This window comes from Oncorhynchus gorbuscha, linkage group LG03, assembly GCF_021184085.1.
Source record: "Oncorhynchus gorbuscha isolate QuinsamMale2020 ecotype Even-year linkage group LG03, OgorEven_v1.0, whole genome shotgun sequence".
Taxonomy (NCBI): domain Eukaryota; kingdom Metazoa; phylum Chordata; class Actinopteri; order Salmoniformes; family Salmonidae; genus Oncorhynchus; species Oncorhynchus gorbuscha.
In genome coordinates this window covers 8,782,811-8,797,333 of record NC_060175.1, presented here as the reverse complement: position 1 = coordinate 8,797,333, position 14,523 = coordinate 8,782,811, and the positions used below count along the sequence as shown (strand labels likewise).

The 14,523-nt window shown below is 43.0% G+C and overlaps 1 protein-coding gene across 2 annotated transcripts in view; it reads left to right on the top strand.

Annotated features, from left to right (window-relative positions):
* The first annotated feature begins 1,200 nt into the window (after positions 1-1,200).
* The window catches only part of pcbp4 (poly(rC) binding protein 4), a 163,206-nt gene continuing 149,883 nt past the window's right edge, over positions 1,201-14,523 (top strand). For both annotated transcript variants that reach the window (XM_046338904.1, XM_046338905.1), the window contains exon 1: positions 1,201-1,264. The gene's annotated coding sequence lies outside the window, so the exon portion shown is untranslated. The remainder of the gene's footprint in view (positions 1,265-14,523) is intronic.

The following is a 14,523-nucleotide window of genomic DNA, read 5'->3' as shown; positions in this document are numbered from 1 at the left end:
AGGAATATACTGACAATGCCTTTGCCAACTGTGCCTTATTAACTAATTAATTATTTAACTGCGCATTTCAAACACGGATGAATGTACTGAATCCTTCAGTTATGGAGGACATGGAAGGAACTAGGTCAAACATATTAAACATTCAGATTACACAGTAGGTTTAAGCCTTATATAGCAGGTCTTAACTGTTTCGCTAGATGGCAGTGAGTAGAAGGAGGGGAATGCCCGACCGCTGGGCCAGTCATGCACAGCTTGCCTAGACTGACATATACTATTTGTTTTAGGTGACCATGGTTTGCAATGGACTGGAAAGCCAATTATTTCCTGTGTCGACTCTTTATGGCTGTAGTCAGCCTAATTGTTCTTGTTGTTGAAATTTAGACATTTCGGCTACTGCGCTGTCGAAATGAGAAGTGATTCTAAAGCATAAAGTAGCCTAATTGCATTTTTCCCTTGCTGATATGCAAATTTGTATCGAGTTAATTAAGTGTGATTGCAAATGACAGTTCAATTTGTGATTGACTTGGAGACTTGGTATTGCTCTTGAACACTTTCTCAAGTAAAACAGTTTTTTTCTTCCTTCAAATGAACATAAAATCCCACGAATCACTGTTCCGTTTTCATTACGCCACACATTGAATGTATAGTTCGACTACTGTACCGTTTTATGGGTTATTCTGGAGGTGGTTTTTAGGGCACTGTGGGGGGGTGTATCGGCTATTAGCAGATGGCTGTACCCGTTGTGCATTGTTTTCATTTTGCTTCTCATTTGTCTTGTGTAATTGGATAGGGTAGTCCGTATCCGTCTCTGTATGCATTTCTCTCTCTCTCTCTCTCTCTCTCTCTCTCTCTCTCTCTCTCTCTCTCTCTCTTTCTCTCTCTCTCTCTCTCTCTCTCTCTTTCTCTCTCTCTTTCTCTCTCTCTCTCTCTCTCTCTCTCTCTCTCTCTCTCTCTCTTTCTCTCTCTCTTTCTCTCTCTCTTTCTTTCTCTCTCTCTCTCTCTCTCTCTCTCTCTCTCTCTCTCTCTCTCTCTCTCTCTCTCTCTCTCTCTCTCACACACACTCTCCGTCTCTCTCTCTCTCTCTCTCTCTCTCTCTCTCTCACACACACTCTCCGTCTCTCTCTCTCTCTCTCTCTCTCTTTCTCTCTCTCTGGTTTATTGCCACTCTGACATCAGAACTATTGCAGTTGAAGGCTTTCGCTCCGACAGGGATATATCATTGTCAGCTACTATTTCCCAGAGGCTTTTTACACACCATATCAAGGTAACAATTGTCTATTCATTTTTAGAAAAATGTGCGTAAATATGTAGTTCTGCAACCCTTGGGCACGCACGATATGAATGCGGTCTTTGGGACAAACTGTACAGTAGCCTTTACTGTCTCAGAGCCTAATATAATTATCTGTCACTGCAAGATGTCTCAATTTGTAATATTGTGACGCTCTGATATTGACACGTGAAACGACATTATCCGAAGCCAGAATCGCGGTTTTTCCGAACTTCCACCAATAACTATCGGACGTAGATTGAAAGGGACCGTGTAGGCTAACATTTGCACCAGGCACAGCGCGGTGCCGCACACATCATCGCTACCGTACATCGTTAAATACGTGCAGTAGGCCAGGGGATAAATGAATTCGGGAACATATTTAAACGTCTTGAAGTAATTGTACCATCTGCGTTTGTTTGCTTTTTATTTTATTTGTATTGCTGAGCTGAGGTGTTTGCTCGCATGACTCTGTTTATAATAAAGCGACCGACTGGTCTCGAATTGGTAAAGCAACGCAAAGTAGCATACCGAAGTTGAATAAAAGTAACTGGACTGACGCGCAGCGGGCTGTGATTATATCCTACAGAACACATCATTCTCTCTGATTCCATTCACCGTATTGATGTTTCCGTGGCGTACAGTAGGTCCCTACTCCCGACAGATGTCCACACATTACATTAGTAGTTTTTTGAGAGTGAGCACATATTGATCTATTGTTTTGGGAGCTGCGGGGCTAAGAGCCGATGCAGTGACACCGGAGAGTCTCAACAACCTCCAGCACAGAGGGCAGCGTAGCACCGGTATTATATTCTGAATTCCATCATTTTAAATGTGTATTAGGATGTAGCATTTTATGTAAATACCTTGTTGAATTTATAATGCACAAATTGATTCATATAATTCATCATTTGAATTTCATTATTTGAAACTGAATTGAATTAATATTGCAGTCAGCATTAAAATGCAATATTTATGACTTTTCAAATTCAATATTTATATATTCGGTTTCAATATGCTAAATTATATATTGCATTCATTGTCTGTATATCAAGTTTACAAACTTAGTATTTCAAGTTTATCAAGTTTCATATATTCAACTTCTCAGAGACATTCAGGTTGAATTTTTAAATTCAGTTCTCTAAATTCAGATTCAAAACCAGAGAAAACACCCTGGTACTTTGCCTGCCAGGAACGGTATAGGAGATCACAGAATAAAACCCTCTCTGCGGTAAAAAAAACAACAACAACTTTTGTTTAAAGTTCAACAAACGTATTGTCTTCCTATGAATCCGACTCTAGCTTTTGAACCGTTTTGACTATAAGCTATTATGACCCTTATTCCCGAAACACACAGTCTGCCACCCTGCTGTTTGCATGACAGGCAGGGCTCATTCTTTATCATTCATCTCCAGGCATAATTGATCACAATCGTATTGATCCAAATATGAACTGTATTGGAGAGTGAGCTATCCTGTATATATACTATAGGCCTACACACACATCCCCCCCCCCCCGACACCCCGATGGTTTATGTTGTTTTGACCTTGTGCTCACATAATCAAGTCACGATGTTCTGATCCGTTATAAGGTGTGTAATATAAGCCTCTCTGTGTTTGGTGCTGTAAAAGTAGAAGGCTGACTGACTACTTGTATATTTAGAATGCTTTGTGATTAGTCCTAAAGCATTGAGCCATAGGCCTTATTAATTGCGTGAATGCTGCGTGCAGGATTGTTATCACTGCCTGGGTTTTAATTGGAATTTGGTTGTAAAACCTATCTGGAACTCTTTCGCATTAGTTTGTCAAATAACCTAAAAAATAAATTAAATAGTAGAAGAAGAGTTCATATCTAAGTGTTTTAAAATAACTTGAAACCCTAATTAGCATGGCCAGAACACGGATCTGCTTCTATAAAACATGGAAACACTGAGTAGCATGGCCAGAACACGTATCTGCTTCTATAAAACATGGAAACACTGAGTAGCATGGCCAGAACACGTATCTGCTTCTATAAAACATGGAAACACTGAGTAGCATGGCCAGAACACGTATCTGCTTCTATAAAACATGGAAACACTGAGTAGCATGGCCAGAACACCTATCTGCTTCTATAAAACATGGAAACACTGAGTAGCATGGCCAGAACACCTATCTGCTTCTATAAAACATGGAAACACTGAGTAGCATGGCCAGAACACGTATCTGCTTCTATAAAACATGGAAACACTGAGTAGCATGGCCAGAACACCTATCTGCTTCTATAAAACATGAAAACACTGAGTAGCATGGCCAGAACACGTATCTGCTTCTATAAAACATGGAAACACTGAGTAGCATGGCCAGAATACGGATCTGCTTAAAGGGCGTAAAGCTTCTTATAGGCTACGAACCATTTGCCTTCTTTACAGAATGCCAGGCTCATGAATGCCAGGCTCATGAATGCCAGGCTCATGAATGCCAGGCTCATGAATGACCTTAAGCATGCATATTTATCCTTTTTAATTGTATTATATTTGATTTAGCAATACACTGTACTATAATAGTATGTATTTCACAGGCATTTCATCCCTTCTTCTGTGACAGTGAGACTCATTTGATATTGATGAGATTTGAGTCCAGAGCTAAACTGTATTATCAAAGAGAAGCTTAGATAGAGGGGCATTCCAAAGAGGAGCTTTGTGTGTGTGTGTGTGTGTGTGTGTGTGTGTGTGTGTGTGTGTGTGTGTGTGTGTGTGTGTGTGTGTGTGTGTGTGTGTGTGTGTGTGTGTGTGTGTGTGTGTGTGTGTGTGTGTGTGTGTGTGTGTGTGTGTGTGTGTGTGTGTGTGTGTGTGTGTGTGTGCATGCTTTTGAGTGTGAGTCTGAGCCCACAGTCTACCTATCAACCAACAACATAAAGTAAGCGACCCACTCACACAATTTCCAAGCGAGATGAGATTAATATGGAAGTTTTATCTGTGTGGGGGTTTGTGAGAACATACTTCCATTTCAAAGTACTCAATCTATTCATAGCCTCAGACAAACAAGAGAGAAAAATGCTTCCGGGTTTGAGTCTGTCGTCAGCTTGGAGGAATGCTCCAGTAAGATATCAGCTTGGAGGAATGCTCCAGTAAGATATCAGCTTGGAGGAATGCTCCAGTAAGATATCAGCTTGGAGGAATGCTCCAGTAAGATATCAGCTTGGAGGAATGCTCCAGTAAGATATCAGCTTGGAGGAATGCTCCAGTAAGATATCAGCTTGGAGGAATGCTCCAGTAAGATATCAGCTTGGAGGAATGCTCCAGTAAGTTATCAGCTTGGAGGAATGCTCCAGTAAGATATCAGCTTGGAGGAATGCTCCAGTAAGATATCAGCTTGGAGGAATGCTCCAGTAAGATATCAGCTTGGAGGAATGCTCCAGTAAGATATCAGCTTGGAGGAATGCTCCAGTAAGATATCAGCTTGGAGGAATGCTCCAGTAAGTTATCAGCTTGGAGGAATGCTCCAGTAAGATATCAGCTTGGAGGAATGGTCCAGTCAGCTTGGAGGAATGCTCCAGTAAGATATCAGCTTGGAGGAATGGTCCAGTCAGCTTGGAGGAATGCTCCAGTAAGATATCAGCTTGGAGGAATGGTCCAGTAAGATATCAGCTTGGAGGAATGGTCCAGTCAGCTTGGAGGAATGCTCCAGTAAGATATCAGCTTGGAGGAATGGTCCAGTCAGCTTGGAGGAATGCTCCAGTAAGATATCAGCTTGGAGGAATGCTCCAGTAAGATATCAGCTTGGAGGAATGCTCCAGTAAGATACCAGCTTGGTGGAATGCTCCAGTAAGTTATTCACACTTAGCTAAGTGTGTAGACCTGGTGTATGGGGCACACACACACACACACACACACACACACACACACACACACACACACACACACACACACACACACACACACACACACACACACACACACCATACGTGCATCTGATTAATGGTAATTTATGTTGTTCCACCAGTTCAAAGCATCTAGAGACTGTTGCGCCTTACAGTGTTATACTGTAACGGTGTGTTGGCAGACTAGATGCCTAGATGCCTGACAAATGACACCCTGTTCCCTATTCTGGTCAACAGTAGTGCACTATGTAGGAAATAGGGTGCTATTTGGGACTCAGACCATCAGTAGATGGTGTAGCTGGAAGTCTTTGGCAGATGTATTGATCTCATACTTGCCTATAGTCACTGTGGCACCAACAACCAACCCTACGTTCGCTGTGTGTGTGTGTGTGTGTGTGTGTGTGTGTGTGTGTGTGTGTGTGTGTGTGTGTGTGTGTGTGTGTGTGTGTGTGTGTGTGTGTGTGTGTGTGTGTGTGTGTGTGTGTGTGTGTGTGTGTGTGTGTGTGTGTGTGTGTGTGTGTGTGTGTGTTTGTGGTGTCTGTCTGTCTGGCTCCAGCCCTAGGCTGTGTGTGTGTGGTGTCTGTCTGGCTCCAGCCCTAGGCTGTGTTTGTGTGTGTGTGTGTGTCTGGCTTCAGCCCAAAGCCTGCCATGTGGCTTGGCCTTCTACAATTCAGAAAGATGCTGTTGTTCAGTACAGCTACTGGCTCGTGGTTGTCGTACATCACAATATGGAATAAGATCAAGGATAAGCGATTAGAGTGTGTGTGTGTGTGTGTGTGTGAGAAAGAGACATAGTTATGCCGTTGTCTTCTCTCCTGATCTAAACTTGTATCACACTTCTCCAGCGTGTTGTTTTACCACTCTACTCCTCTTCAATGGGGAGTCTTTTTCCATCAATGTCACTGTTCCTTTCACTCTGCCTCCCACTTCCTCTCCTCTCAGCTCGGCTTCCTTTGCTGCTAACGTTTCTCAAGCTCTTTGAGATGTTCTCTTGAGAGACGCTGCAGTTTTATAAATTAGAACATTTTAGGCCCACACTGCAACAATAGAATGCCTTAGCAGACTTTAGAATGGCGAACACAAAAGAGATTCCGCAGCAGAACAACGCATAATCAACTAGATTCTAGAATGGCGACGTCATACTGTAAGTGATGTAGGCCTCCGCTAGCTATCCCAGTCACTGTTGATGAATGGGCATATTGTCCCTCTGTTTCCCTGTGCCAGAGTCTGACAGGAGCAACAACATATTTCCAACCAGACCTGGAAGACTAGGAATAGGGGGCCATTTTGAGACTAGGAATAGGGGGCCATTTTGAGACTAGGAATAGGGGTCCATTTTGGGATTAGGAATAGGGGGGCATTTTGGGATTAGGAATAGGGGGCCATTTTGAGACTAGGAATTGGGGTCCATTTTGGGATTAGGAATCGGGGGCCATTTTGGGATTAGGAATAGGGGGCCATTTTGAGACTAGGAATAGGGGTCCATTTTGGGATTAGGAATCGGGGGCCATTTTGGGATTAGGAATAGGGGTCCATTTTGAGACTAGGAATAGGGGTCCATTTTGGGATTAGGAATAGGGGTCCATTTTGGGATGTAGGCCAGGTTGGTTTTCAACACAAACATCTCTTTTACATAAAACCATCCCAGTTGGTTCTGGTACAATCCACCAGAGGAATTTAGGTCAGTCTCAACTGATACTCAGACACCTTTTAATGAACTGTTCTATTATCTTATTCACCGTCTCTTCTCTCTCTCTCTCTCTCTCTCTCTCTCTCTCTCTCTCTCTCTCTCTGTCTCTCTGTCTCTCTGTCTCTCTCTCTCTCTGTCTCTCTCTCTCTCTGTCTCTCTCTGTCTCTCTCTGTCTCTCTCTGTCTCTCTCTGTCTCTCTCTGTCTCTCTCTGTCTCTCTGTCTCTCTGTCTCTCTGTCTCTCTGTCTCTCTGTCTCTCTGTCTCTCTGTCTCTCTGTCTCTCTCTTTAGTCTCTTCTCGCTCTCTTTCTCTCTCGCTCTCTTTTTAGTCTCTTCTCGCTCTCTTTTTTCTCTCTCTCTCTCTCTCTCTCTCTTTTTCTTCTCTCTTGCTAGATCTCTCTGTTTCACTCTGTATCTATCTATCTCGTTCACTCACTCACTCACTCACTCACTCACTCACTCACTCACTCACTCACTCACTCACTCAGTAATCGCTAGGTGCTTTTCTATCTTACTGATGTCTGGTCAGGCTTAAAAAAACATCTTGAATAAAAAATATAAAAAACTTCCACTCGCATGATGTTAATTATTTATTATTTATTCTATATGTATATTTGAGTGATAATTGATACCAAGCCAGTTTGCTAATTGCTCAACTCCTAATGAAGGCTTTCAAGGCTGTGTGAATACATTGTATTGTTTTTACAGAGGAAAGGGGTCATATTTTCAAAACATGAATCTGTCAGATATTGAAAAGAAAAAAAAACTTTATTGCTATTTGTCTTTCATAACATTGCACCATCACACATTGTAATAAAAGAAATACAAACATGTGCAATCCAGTCCTCTTTGGCCTTCAAGCCCATTCCTCTCCTCTCTTAGTGTGCAAGTGGAAGGGGTAGTGTGTGTTAGTGTGTAGCCTAAGTGGAGGGGTTGAGTGCACAAGTGTGTAGCCTAAGTGGAGGTTAGACCTCTGGGCCCTGTGAGTCAGAGATGCTCTAGAACTCTAGAAGCAGTAGCAATAAAACCTCGGATTTCAAAGCACTCTGAAGCCTCTCCGGGATAATGTGGAGCAATGAAAGCTGCTCGAAATCTCTCTCTCTCTCTCTCGCTCTCTTTCTTTTTCGCTCTCTCTCTAGCTCTCTCTCTCTCTAGCTCTCTCTCTCTAGCTCTGGCATCAGATTGGAGGCTTACAGGTTAATGACTTACCTCAGGGAACAAAAGGAGAAAAGCTCTTGTGCAGGAGGAGTGTGTAGAGCAACACTGAGATATATTTGATAACACTTTACTTAAAGCCTGCAGGCATAATGGAGTAGAGTGGTACCATTACTGCTAATATAAATGCTCTCTGATATGAGGGGCAACTCTGCCTACTATTCCACAAGACTAGTTCTTCAGGCAGGTATTATTACTGAATTTCCACGTAGAATATTCGTGGTGAAATAATAAGTGTCTTTAGTACTGAGTCATTTATGTTAATCTCGTAGCATGCTATGTCACTTCCCTCTTCTCTGCGTCAGGGTCCGTTTGTCAGGAAACCCTGGTGCCATAGTCCAATGTCCCTCCTCGCCTCAAACCGTCCAGCAGTCCTCCAATCATCCGAGTAAAGTAGTTGAACACAGGCAGGCTCTCTCTCTCATCTCTAATGTGCAACTACTCTCACCAGATCTAGGTCAAATGGCTTGTCTTGTTGAAGATGTAGTCTGCGATCTGGGAAGCTATTTTTGATTGTCGTTTCCAGTCTTGATATGTACCCATTTATTCTTGGAGAATATTTGCAGTTACATGTATTACGATACTATTATCAAAAATAGTACTATATTACTGTGTTACATTACTATCATCTACAAATATGTTTTTATTTCATTGTTTACAAAAAAAATGTATAGTTGAAACCATGATGATGTCCTGAATCTACAGCGACCCCCAACCCCCATCCCTCAACTGTATAACAAACCAAGTGGCAGGGCTGCCGTGTTGTTGCTTTTTACAATCTCTGAATGTAGCTTTAATCTCATTAAGAGGCGATGGGCGGGGTATCCTAACAGGGTATCAGTTAGGGTCAGGGTATCTGTTAGGGTCAGGGTATCTGTTAGGGTCAGGGTATCTGGCATGGTCAGGGTATCTGGCATGGTCAGGGTATCTGGCATGGTCAGGGTATCTGGCAGGGTCAGGGTATCTGTTAGGGTCAGGGTATCTGTTAGGGTCAGGGTATCTGGCATGGTCAGGGTATCTGTTATGGTGAGGGTATCTGTTAGGATCAGGGTATCTGTTAGGGTCAGGGTATCTGTTAGGGTCAGGGTATCGGTTAGGGTCAGGGTATCGGTTAGGGTCAGGGTATCGGTTAGGGTCAGGGTATCGGTTAGGGTCAGGGTATCGGTTAGGGTCAGGGTATCGGTTAGGGTCAGGGTATCGGTTAGGGTCAGGGTTGTTAGGGTCAGGGTATCTGTTAGGGTCAGGGTATCGGTTAGGGTCAGGGTATCGGTTAGGGTCAGGGTATCGGTTAGGGTCAGGGTATCTGGCATGGTCAGGGTATCTGTTAGGGTCAGGATATCTGTTAGGGTCAGGGTATCTGTCAGGGTTGGGATATCTGTTATGGTCAGGGTTGGGGTATCTGTTATGTTCAGGGTATCTGGCATGGTCATGGTTAAATGATCTAGCATGGTCAGGGTATCTGGCATGGTCAGGGTATCTGGCATGGTCATGGTTAAATGATCTAGCATGGTCAGGGTATCTGGCATGGTCAGGGTATCTGGCATGGTCAGTGTTAAATGATCTGGCATGGTCAGGGTATCTGGCATGGTCAGTGTTAAATGATCTGGCATGGTCAGGGTATCTGGCATGGTCAGGGTATCTGGCATGGTCAGTGTTAAATGATCTGGCATGGTCAGTGTTAAATGATCTGGCATGGTCAGTGTTAAATGATCTGGCATGGTCAGGGTATCTGGCATGGTCAGGGTATCTGGCATGGTCAGTGTTAAATGATCTGGGATGGTCAGGGTATCTGGCATGGTCAGGGTATCTGGCATGGTCAGTGTTAAATGATCTGGCATGGTCAGGGTATCTGGCATGGTCAGTGTTAAATGATCTGGCATGGTCAGTGTTAAATGATCTGGCATGGTCAGGGTTAAATGATCTGGCATGGTCAGGGTATCTGGCATGGTCAGTGTTAAATGATCTGGCATGGTCAGGGTATCTGGCATGGTCAGTGTTAAATGATCTGGCATGGTCAGGGTATCTGGCATGGTCAGTGTTAAATGATCTGGCATGGTCAGGGTATCTGGCATGGTCAGTGTTAAATGATCTGGCATGGTCAGGGTATCTGGCATGGTCAGTGTTAAATGATCTGGCATGGTCAGGGTATCTGGCATGGTCAGTGTTAAATGATCTGGCATGGTCAGGGTATCTGGCATGGTCAGTGTTAAATGATCTGGCATGGTCAGGGTATCTGGCATGGTCAGGGTATCTGGCATGGTCAGGGTATCTGGCATGGTCAGGGTATCTATCAGGGTATCTGGCATGGTCAGTGTTAAATGATCTGGCATGGTCAGTGTTAAATGATCTGGCATGGTCAGGGTATCTGGCATGGTCAGGGTATCTGGCATGGTCAGGGTATCTGGCATGGTCAGTGTTAAATGATCTGGGATGGTCAGGGTATCTGGCATGGTCAGTGTTAAATGATCTGGCATGGTCAGTGTTAAATGATCTGGCATGGTCAGGGTATCTGGCATGGTCACACAAATGAACAAAGGCATGGTCAGTGTTAAATGATCTGATGAACAAAATGATCTGGCATGGTCATGTTAAATGATTTGCTCCATGGTCAGTGTTAAATGATCTGGCATGGTGGTGTTAAATGTCAGATACCCTGTTAAATGATCTGGCATGGTCAGTGTTAAATGATCAGGGTATCGGTCATGATCAGGGTAATTGATCAGAGTATCGGTCATGATCAGGGTAATTTATCAGTGTATCTGGCATGGTCAGGGTAATTGATCAGGCTATATAGCATGGTCAGGGTAATTGTTCAGGGTATCTGGCATTGTCTGATAATTTATCAGAGTGATCATGATCAGATACCCTGATCAATCTACCCTGAGGGTAAAGGTATCTACCATGATCATTTACCCTGATTGTTCAATATCTGATCATGGTCACACACAAGAACAAAGGGGATTGGGTAGCTGTTCACTTATGATGAACAAAAGTGACTCGTGGTTATCTTTTGCATTTTGCTCCACTCCGGCTAAACAATTACCCTGACCATGTCAGATACCCTGATCATTTACCCTGACCATGACCAATACTCTGATCAATTACCCTGACCATGCCAGATACCCTGATCATGACCGATACCCTGATCAATTACCCTGATCATGACCGATACCCTGATCATGACCGATACCCTGATCAATTACCCTGATCCATGACCGATACCCTGATCATGACCGATACCCTGATCAATTACCCTGACTGTGCTAGTTACCCTGATCATTTACCCTGATCATGACCAATACTCTGATCAATTACACTGACCATGCCAGATACCCTGAACAATGACCTTATTCTTGACGGATAGGCTGAATAGTTATCCCAACCCTGACCGATAGACTGAACAACTACCCTGACGGGATTAACAATTATGTCAAGCAGTTCCCTGATCATGATATAGAGGTGAGAAAGTTTGCTCTTCTCTTCTCCTTTAGCTGCTACACACTTAGACAGATACACACTTAGACAGACAAATACACACTTAGACAGACAGATGCACACTTAGACAGATAGATACACACTTAGACAGACAGATACACACTTAGACAGACAGATACACACTTAGACAGACAGATACACACTTAGACAGACAGATACACACTTAGACAGACAGATAGACAGACAGACAGACAGATAGACAGACAGATAGACAGACAGATAGACAGATAGACAGACAGATAGATAGACAGACAGATACACACTTAGACAGACAGATACACACTTAGACAGACAGATACACACTTAGACAGACAGATACACACTTAGACAGACAGACACACACATAGACAGACAGATACTTAATAGAAAGATGCAGTATCAGTTTAATATCCACATGTTTGTGATTGTTCAGTAAATGGTGAGTGACACTTTATTTTGATCTTTCCATCTTCAGGCTGTTTTGTCTGCACTGTCCTCCGCTTACTGCTGTTAGTTTAAGACACCAGGCAATTGGTGCCGAAACAGTGAACTGGTAACTGGAAACAGTGAACTGGTAACTGGAAACAGTGAACTGGTAACTGGAAACAGTGAACTGGTAACTGGAAACAGTGAACTGGTAACTGGAAACAGTGAACTGGTAACTGGAAACAGTGAACTGGTAACAGTGAACTGGTAACTGGAAACAGTGAACTGGTAACTGGTAACAGTGAACTGGTAACTGGTAACAGTGAACTGGTAACTGGTAACTCCTCCTTTTGATCCGACCCCCTGTTGTCAGACACGTTCATACTGAGTCGGATCAATAGACCCATCAGTCACAGACATATGTCTATTATTAAAGGGGTTCATCTCAGATATCAGTCATGCTGTAATTAGTGAGATGAGCGCTATTTGTACACCCCTGTCTCGTCATCACCGCCCCCAAAAAAAACACAGCCTGGTAAAACTGAGCCCTTTCAAAATCCAGGTTTACACAATAGATGAAACTGCTCTGTTTGATGAGCATTCACGAGTATTCGGGGTCAAATCAATGTTTATTCGTCACGTGCATAGGATACAGCGATGTGTAAAACTGTACAGTGAAATGCTCACTGGCAGCTCCTCCTCAACAGTGCAGCATGTAAAGTAGCAAAGCTAAATGAATAGATAATAAGTCGATGAATAAAAATTTAAAGTGAACAATAGTTTGTAAAATAAAAAATAAAAAGAAGGTAATAAAATGGTTTCCAGGCAACAGATCTTAATTTGATCGCCCTGTCGCCGGAGAGCGTTCCTGCAATGGATTGTAAAATTTGATGTTTAAAAAGGTCTCTGAAGGTTTGTAATATCCAGCATGAAATTTTGGTATCACTTTACTTGACACCCAGCAGCATAACATGTTATGACACGAAGAATATACACCTTATGACACTGTCAAGATGCATTATGACCGTCCTGTGTCATTTTGCTTAGACTAAGTATATATACCTTATGACACTGTCATGAAGCATTATGACCATCCTGTGTCATTTTGCTTAGACTAAGTATATACATACACCTTATGACACTGTCAAGATGCATTATGACCGTCCTGTGTCATTTTGCTTAGACTAAGTATATACACCTTATGACACTGTCATGAAGCATTATGACCGTCCTGTGTCATTTTGCTTAGACTAAGTATATACACCTTATGACACTGTCATGAAGCATTATGACCGTCCTGTGTCATTTTGCTTAGACTAAGTATATACACCTTATGACACTGTCATGAAGCATTATGACCGTCCTGTGTCATTTTGCTTAGACTAAGTATATACACCTTATGACACTGTCATGAAGCATTATGACCGTCCTGTGTCATTTTGCTTAGACTAAGTATATACATACACCTTATGACACTGTCAAGATGCATTATGACACTGTCCTGTGTCATTTTGCTTAGACTAAGTATATACACCTTATGACACTGTCATGAAGCATTATGACCGTCCTGTGTCATTTTGCTTAGACTAAGTATATACACCTTATGACACTGTCATGAAGCATTATGACCGTCCTGTGTCATTTTGCTTAGACTAAGTATATACATACACCTTATGACACTGTCAAGATGCATTATGACCGTCCTGTGTCATTTTGCTTAGACTAAGTATATACACCTTATGACACTGTCATGAAGCATTATGACCGTCCTGTGTCATTTTGCTTAGACTAAGTATATACACCTTATGACACTGTCATGAAGCATTATGACCATCATAATAATATAAGCCAGATAGACCTAGTACTCTTATGTAAGTGTCATAACCAGCCATGCTATATATATTATGTTAATTTATGTCACAACAGGTGTAAATACTGTCGAAGGTTCTACATCATATCTTTTACAATTCATTTGCATAATATATCCATTGTCCATTATCTTGCTTCTGCCTCAGCGCTTTGGATAAATTATTCCCCTTGAAATTAAATCTTAGACTCAGTCTGCACATGCTATTAATGTGGGTCCTGTGAATGGATTTGGGCTGCTACCACGCGCATTGCTTACAAAGTACTCTTGTTGCAGTTTTGTTGAGGAGAGAATATGGAGAGAGGAGCGAAGATGGAGAAAAGATGGAGAGAGGAGAAAAGATGGAGAGAGGAGGGAAGATGGAGAGAGGAGGGAAGATGGAGAGAAGAGGGAGGAGGGAAGATGGAGGGAAGATGGAGAGAGGGGGGAAGATGGAGAGAGGAGGGAAGATGGAGGGAAGATGGAGAGAGGGGGAAGATGGAGAGAGGGGGAAGATGGAGAGAGGGGGAAGATGGAGAGAGGGGGAAGATGGAGAGAAGATGGAGAGAGGGGGAAGATGGAGAGAGGGGGAAGATGGAGAGAGGGGGAAGATGGAGAGAGGGGGAAGATGGAGAGAGGAGGGAAGATGGAGGGAAGATGGAGAGAGGAGGGAAGATGGAGAGAGGAGGGAAGATGGAGGGAAGATGGAGGGAAGATGGAGAGAGGAGGGAAGATGGAGAGAGGAG